This window comes from Nannospalax galili, unplaced genomic scaffold, assembly GCF_000622305.1.
Source record: "Nannospalax galili isolate Female #2095 unplaced genomic scaffold, S.galili_v1.0 scaffold290, whole genome shotgun sequence".
NCBI lineage: Eukaryota > Metazoa > Chordata > Mammalia > Rodentia > Spalacidae > Nannospalax > Nannospalax galili.
In genome coordinates, this window is record NW_008331486.1 from 1650666 (window position 1) to 1658558 (window position 7893).

A 7893-nucleotide genomic window follows, 5' to 3' on the forward strand; every position below is an offset into this window, starting at 1 on the left:
GCAACAAAAAAAAAAAAAACAGTTTGGGCAAAAATACACACTAGGGAAAGAATAAAGGATGCTGGAAAATGGTGAGTGTGTGTATGTCTGTGCTATGAAAGAAAGCAGCAGGAGACAAGGGCTGAACCAAGTCCAATGGAGATGGGCCTTCTGGCTTAGAAGTTGGGCATGTTGGTGCACACTTGTGGTCCCCAAGCTCGGGAGGTAGAGGATCACAAGTTCAAGGCGAATGTGGGCTACATAGTGAGATACTGAATAAAAAATATGACAGGATGAGGGAAAAGAATGAAGAATTTTACCCATAGAGAAATGGTATGGTTTGACTTGGGTTTTAGAAAGCCATCTCCAGTCATCTTATGGAAGACAGGTTATTGGCAATTAGGAAGAATAGACATCAGAGGAGCTGAGTGAATACAAAAAGAAAGAGAAGGCTTACTCAGACTAGATAGCAGTTTAGGGATGCAAATGAGCAGGACCTGATACAAACTTATAGGTGTACACAGACCAACAGAAACCAATGGCATAAAATTAAAAACAAGACAGATTACACCTCTCACAAGCAGGGCAAGATAGCACAGTGTGTAAAGAATCTGGCTGCCAAGTCTGCCAACTTGTGTTCCATCCATGGGAAGCACATGATAAAAAGACAGAACTGACTCCCACAAGTTGTCCTCCGACTTTCCCTCAAGGGCATATGCCAAATAAAGAAATGTAACCTAAAATTTTTTGTAAAACATATCAAAAACTAAACCTAGTTCACTTATAATCATTGGGTAATTCACTAAAAATATGACCACTTAAATTTTAATGGGGCTTTTGGGAGCAAGAATAAAACTCACAGAACACTTATACTAACAATATATGAGTTAAGATTCAAAAAAGACAAAAAAAAAAAAAAGATGGCATGGTGGCATGCCTATAATCTAAGCATGAGGCAGCATGAAGCAGGGGGACCACAACTTTCAAGAAGGCCTTGGCTACACGGCAAAACTGTCATAAATAAGCAAAAGTAAATGGATAAATCAGATATGGGAAAGCAGGTGTTCAATCTGGGGTACATTTACCCATCTCCAATCCATCAATGAACCCTTTAGAGCCTATAATGCAATCTACTGAAACAGCTACACTCAGTGCAATCATGGTAACTGGTGTACCACTCCAAGAACTCAGCTCAAGCAGGGCACTTTTGCTGCTACCATGTGTAGAGTCACCTCCTTAGTTGTAGAGTCTGAAAGGTTTGAGAATTTATATCTGTGGATGAAAAATTACATTTTCATCCACAATCTCAGAATGCCAAATTGCAAAAATTAGTAAGTGACTAGAGCAAGTAGATAAAAACAATCAGTCTTGAGCCAGATGTAAAACAGGTCTAAAAGATATTTCTGTAGGGTAGCCCTCTAAGACTTTCCACTTGGACTTCTCCATACTATTCTTGACAACGCTGCCACTGTTGATGGCAAAAATGTGATTACATGGTGGCCTCAACACTCAGCAGTCCCATCTTCAGGTGTTTTGGCCAGGACATTGTTCCAAAAGCATCTAGATGCTCTGGCCAAACATTCATTACATTTGCAGGCTACTATACAGTAAGATACTGAACAGAGGTACAATCTATTGCTTCTTTTCTCTTCCTTCCTGGCATGGTGTCGGGCTCATAGTCTGCCAACACCACACCTGTCAATCTCTGGTCTCAATGCACAAATCAAACCTAATCTCCCAGACTGGCTCTGATACCAAAAACAGTTATAAAAAGGATAACTTAGTTCCTTGTAACTTAGTGTTAAGACCAGGATGTTAAATTGCTTTAAAATGTAATCTACTTGACCAGTATGTAAGTAAATCCTTTGGATGAAATGCAAATGAGTTCACAAATTCTACTCCATAGTATATAATGCCATAAAAAGTTTCTACAATTAGCCATTCCCAGCTACCTGGGAGGTAGAGACAGGGCTCAAACAAACAAAAAAATTTCAAGGGCAGAAGTGGGGGGCAGAAGAGAAGGTGTTATAAAGGGTGGGGAGGAAGGGGGGAAAGAGAATGAACAAAAATTAACTTTGCTTGGAAATAACATAGTGAAACTTAACACTGTACATGTTAATTTTAAAAATAAAAAACCCTAGCCGGGCGACGCCTTTAGTCCCAGCACTCAGTAGGCAGAGGCAGGTGGACCTCTGTGAGTTCAAGGCCAGCCTGGTCTACATAGTGAGTTTCAGGTCAGCTGGAGCTACAGGGAGACCCTGTCTCAAAAAAGACCAAAAAACAAAAAAATAAAATTAAATAAAAATTTTAAAAACCCTGTTTCTAAGATTGAATGTGACTTCAGCATTCAAAGTAGACTTAATCTGAATAGATTGCATGAGCAGGTTGAATGCAAGCAACTCTGGAGAGAAATTACAAAAACAAGAAAGCTCAAAAGTTTCCAAGAAAAGTGGTGTATAAGCAAGTCCAATTCCATTCTTTTGTGAGCATGGTAAACGCAAGGCCCCAAAAGACAAAACCCAAACTCTTAATTTCAATTCGAACATTTATTTCTAACTATAACAGACTAAGGACTCTATTCCTTGTTTCCTTGCCTGGAAATAAGAGGAAGAAATCAAATGTTGTCTTGTGTTTTGGACTTTAATTCTACATTGTGTTATATTACATAATGTTGGAACAATAGGGCTACATTTTATGGTACAAATAATTTTAGGAAGTGTATATAATTTTCTTATTAAACAGTATTTTTTTCAATCAACAAATACATGAATTAATTTTACAACAAGAACATTTGGTCTCTAGTTTATCAAAATTTGGAACAAAGTAGCAAGAAGGTTTTCCTATGTTGGACCTCACCAGACAAAGGAAGCAATAATCAACGAGCAAGTAGCTAGCCTTGTTGAAATAGTACCTCTACTCCCTCTAAGCAGAATCTTCCAATAGATTTACCTAAGTTATTTGTGAATAACTAGAAGCTATTGGAAATGTTTTCTTTAGAGCACACCTGAAACACAAACATGAAAACCTCATATTTGAGAAATTACATACAACTCAAAAATGCCAATTTCCATCACAATTAGTCAAAGTATACAATATATTTTTGTTGCTTTCTAGTATAATGTTGATGCATATTTTTATGATTCACAGAACTGTCTATAATAAAAATATGAAATCACATAGCCCATGTTTAAAAACATGAAAGAAAGGGCACCTTTGTATTTTTCGCAATGCACCATGTTTCTGCACTGCTTATAGAGCTTGTACAAGAAACAGTTTCTATGTGAAGATTTCCATAAAATGTTTATAGTTTCCATAAATGCAAAAAAAATTGTTGGTTTCATTATAACCTCTGCTTCGGTGCAGAAAAATTACCTGCAACTCTAAATAGCAATCTACATATACTAGGGTGGATAAGTGTGCTCAGACCCCTCTTTCCAGAGTGCTGAGAAATTCACTGTTTTATCAAAATATACATAAGTACTCTTGAGAAATAACTTCTAGTTCACTCAATTATAATCACCACTCTTAGAACAAATGGGCTATTAAAAGTGCAATTTTGAAAACGAATTATTAATTCTACACATTTAGTATAAGAAATACTCATATTACAACCCATGTGTTTTAAACCCATGTGTAATACCTGTTATACTTGACACAGTACAAGCTATTTATGGAAATATCTGGTAGGTTACTATTCCTTCATTTCTAAATATTCAATATTACCCATTACAATTACTACCAATTTTTTAATCTGAAAACATACAGTGTTTTGAAGCCAATAATGGGGTTTTGGTGAGAGTTTGTGAACATGTGAATTTAACTACTGTTTTCGCCCTTTATTCGATCAGTATTCATTAAAACTGAACTAACACAATAAAGTTTTATCCATTATTCCCATAACTCTGAATGAACAAAATTACAAATCTACCTAGTTGACTACAACACTATTGACTATTCGTGGTTTTGTTCATGACTCAAAGATATTCACAGTTTTTCTTATTCTTAATGTCCAGCTGACCTAACAAAGATGTTTCATCTTTGAGAAAGCATTTCTAGAAATGAGAGGGATGACATTATTATTGTGCTTCTGTCTCTTTAACAAAACTCTTCTATCAGGCAGGCTTTTAGAAAGCACTACATTACTTAAAGTTATTGTTAGAGGTGAAAAAGAATCTAAACTAAGTTCCATAACCCACAGTAACAAAGAATACATCTGCAATTTAGTAATCTTAACATCTGAAAAAAATTAAGTTATTGTAGAGTATGTTTATGACAGACAAAATTTTTTAATTTCTTAATTAAGCTGTTAGAGATTTTTTTCAAAAATACGGGATCCTTTTCAAGTCAGGACCCTACCACTGTTGATGTTTTAGTATTTAAACTAGCTGAGCTTTAAACAAAAGCAGATGAATAAGTAATGTGAACTCTGAAAAGCCCTTGTTTTTGCCTTTTTTGTTGTTTGTTTTGCTCTTTAAAAAAAAAAAGGCACTGCATATCTTTGGGGAATTAACACAGACTTTATTTTCAGATTTAGGATAGTGAGCTTACTAGATTTTAAGTGAAATATTGAGTGCTACAGGGATTTAATGGTTTAAACCATAGATGTCATTGTGGTCTGAGGGTGTCACAGACAACGTAAGGAGGAAAAAAAATGGGGCACAGAGAAATCACTTTGTCAGTAATTACAATCAAGAGTCCTAAACCATGGCTCAGGCTGCTCATTACTTCTTCCTTCTGTATCAAGACCCTTATTTACATTTCAGATTACATTTTTTATGAAACAGTAAGATCTATCAGAGCTGAGAGAACTGAAATAATGAGGGAAAACATTTTAATAAAACGTGTTGGGTCTGCGTTACTTCCGTGACAGAAAGAAAGGTTTCCTCTGTAGTGACAGATCATTTATTCTGCTTCTAAACGAGAAGCAGAAAGATGAAACTGATGAACTTTTACTGCCCATTTGTCTTTAGCAGACAATTAAGACAGAGAAGATCAAAATGGATTATCATACCACGCAGACAACTGGCCCAACAGTAATACATCTCCGGGACCACAGATTTGTAACTCTCTTTTATCCCTCCCCTTTCTTCTTACTTCTTTCTCCACTCTAAAGGCAGTGCTAGCTTTGTGGCTCAAGGAGAGCCAAAAGGCTGGTCATCATTATTCAGTCACAGATGTCAATCTAACCTCCCTTTTTTCTCAGTTTCTAAAGCAGTGAGGCACAATAATTTGTGACAGATTCTTTTACTGTAAGGTACAAAGAACACACAGAATAAAACATCTAGCAGCAGCAAGCGTCTCTGATCAAGAGTGCTGGTACATGGGAAATACACTACATGTAAAAACAAGCACCAGTAGTTTAGGCGAGTAAGGAGGGGAAACTGTGTATGTGTGTGTGTTTGTGTGTGTGTGTGTGTGTGTGTGTTCACACCCATGCAGTAATAAGTGCTATATTGGATGGAATATCTTAAATATTCCTTAAGGATCACATCATAAATGTTTTAATATTTGAAATGTTGTACTTAAAGTTTACATGTAATAGAAATATTTCTAGGGCTTTTTTTGTAATGGTGTACTGAGGAGAAAGGTAATTTGGTTTATTCAAACAAATGTTAAGGTGAAAAAACACAAAATCAGAATATAAGTGTTTTTCAATGACAAGTACTCTTCATCACCTTTACCAGTAGAGATAGTTCTCAAATTTGGGGGAAGTTGGAAATAATATCTTTTAAAATCAAGCAGATTAATCACACCTCATTTCTTAAGTTGTTTGTGGCCAAGAAGGGAAATTGTGTATCTCAAGTTGAAGGAGATGCTAAATAAGACAGCAACGTGCACATTTGTCTAAGTAAACCTCTAGCCACCAGTATGATTCTTCACATTTGAACACTATGGCACTCGTCCAAACAAACAAAAAGCCCTAAATATCTTTATCTTTGTCCTTTAAAAAAACAAGCTTATTATTTTATAAACAACTGCTGGAATTCTGATCATTCCAACTTCAACGTATGAAATGCTTCTAAGGTCATCCACTGACAAAGGTAAAGAACTACATTCACAACATAGTAAAAGCAACATTGATAAACTGGGCTCTACATGCAATGACAGGAGAAAGCAGTCTATGTTTCTCTCTGGACACATATACACATGTAATAGTACTTGTATGCACATATACCTTCCTCAAACATGTGACCATGCATATGTACTTAGGAGAAATAAACATGGAACGATAAAACATCAGATCGTTCCAGTAGTTATTTCAGAGTAGGAAGATATCAGAATGATTTATATATTCTTTCTAGTTTTCAAATTTAATTGGGGGGGGGTCTTTTTGAGACAGGGTCTCCCTGTAGCCACAGCTTACCTGGAACTCACTATGTAGACCAGACTAGCCTTGAACTCACAGAGATCCGCCTGCCTCTGCCTTCCAAGTGCTGGAATTAAAGTTGGTTTTGCTTTACCTGTATTTTCTACATTTTGCTTATGGGCATATTATACTTAAAAAAAAAAAACATACTGTTCAATTTTTTTAAGAAATAGTAAGAAACTATGCTTTAAAGGAATAGACCCAGATGGTAGCTTTTCTATTTTAAAGTTTTCTCCTACAAAATTTTCTCACACTGGATAATTCAGATCATAGGATCACAAAGGTTATTTACCTAGATACTAGACTTTAGAACAGTAATTTTTGTAGGAGTTATGACCTTAAGTGAATCACACACAATGGTTTTTCATCCTTTAGATTTTTAAAATATTTTATATATTATTTTATGTGTATGAGTGTATTGCCTGCCTACATGTGTGTAAGTGTACCGGTGTCCTGCAACACCCACAGAGGCAGAAGAGAGTGTCAGATCCCCTGGAACTGGAGTTACGGGTGGCTATAAGCCAAAATGTGAGTGCTGGGAATCGAACCCAGGTCATCTGAAAGGGCAGCTAGTGCTCTTAACCACTGAGCCATCTCTCTAGCCCCTCTTTAGATGAGTTTTAAAGAAAGATGACTTTGTTTTTTTAAAAAAATCTTTGGGTTTTATTATTTAGTTAAAAGAACTTATTTCATAGTAACTTAAAACAAGATAGAAATTTAACTCTACTGATAGAAGATGAAGCAAAGGTGAGTTTTAATTTATTTTTTAAATCTTATTTTAATCTTGTGGTAAGACACAAAGCAAACCACACCAGTTCTCTCGCGTTCTTATATCCTAAAATCTCATTACAAAGCAAATCATTATACTGATTGTCCAGTTGTATTCCTGATCACACTGTGACCCCCATATTTAAAAGTATCAGTTATGAATAACTTGCTCACTCTCTTTCTGACAGGTCACAATGCAAACATGTTGCTACTGTTCTGGACATTTCTATTCCATTATATTTATTCTCACTTAAGGACTTTAAACAGAAAACATTGAATGAATGCTTCAGGAATATGCTTTGTGCACAACAGCCCATGTGTGGAAAAGCTTTATAAAGTTGTCTTACTTGGTGTAATTAAAGATGCTTTTCCTTTCATGTTTAAAAAGTGTACCAAAGTGCATATTTGAACTAAAAAATGGAACGAGTCAAATAAAACTATCAAGCTTCTTCAGTTATTTCTCAAGATATGAAATAGACTTCTGAATGTATAACCTGGAACAAAGTATAAAGAGCAACACGAGAACTTCAGCACTGCTTTGTAAGGGCAACAGTGCCTGCCACCCACTCCTTGTTTGCAGGGTGCTGAAATCTGGGTGGTGGAACTGTCCAGCCTTAGCTTTCACTTGCATCATCAGAACCACCTTCTCCCTGTGTGTGGACCTCCTTCTTCCAGTATCAATACAACAGAGAGTATCATCATCTACTGCAAAATCCACGAAATATAAACTTCTCTCTCTCTCTCTCTCTTTCTCTCTCTCTCTCTCTCTCTCTCTCTCT

General features: G+C 36.0%; 1 protein-coding gene across 14 annotated transcripts in view; it reads right to left on the bottom strand.

Moving 5' to 3' along the window:
* Dennd1a (DENN domain containing 1A) overlaps positions 1-7893 on the bottom strand; it is a 534503-nt gene that overhangs the window by 366516 nt on the left and 160094 nt on the right. The gene's annotated exons all lie outside the window — the stretch shown is intronic.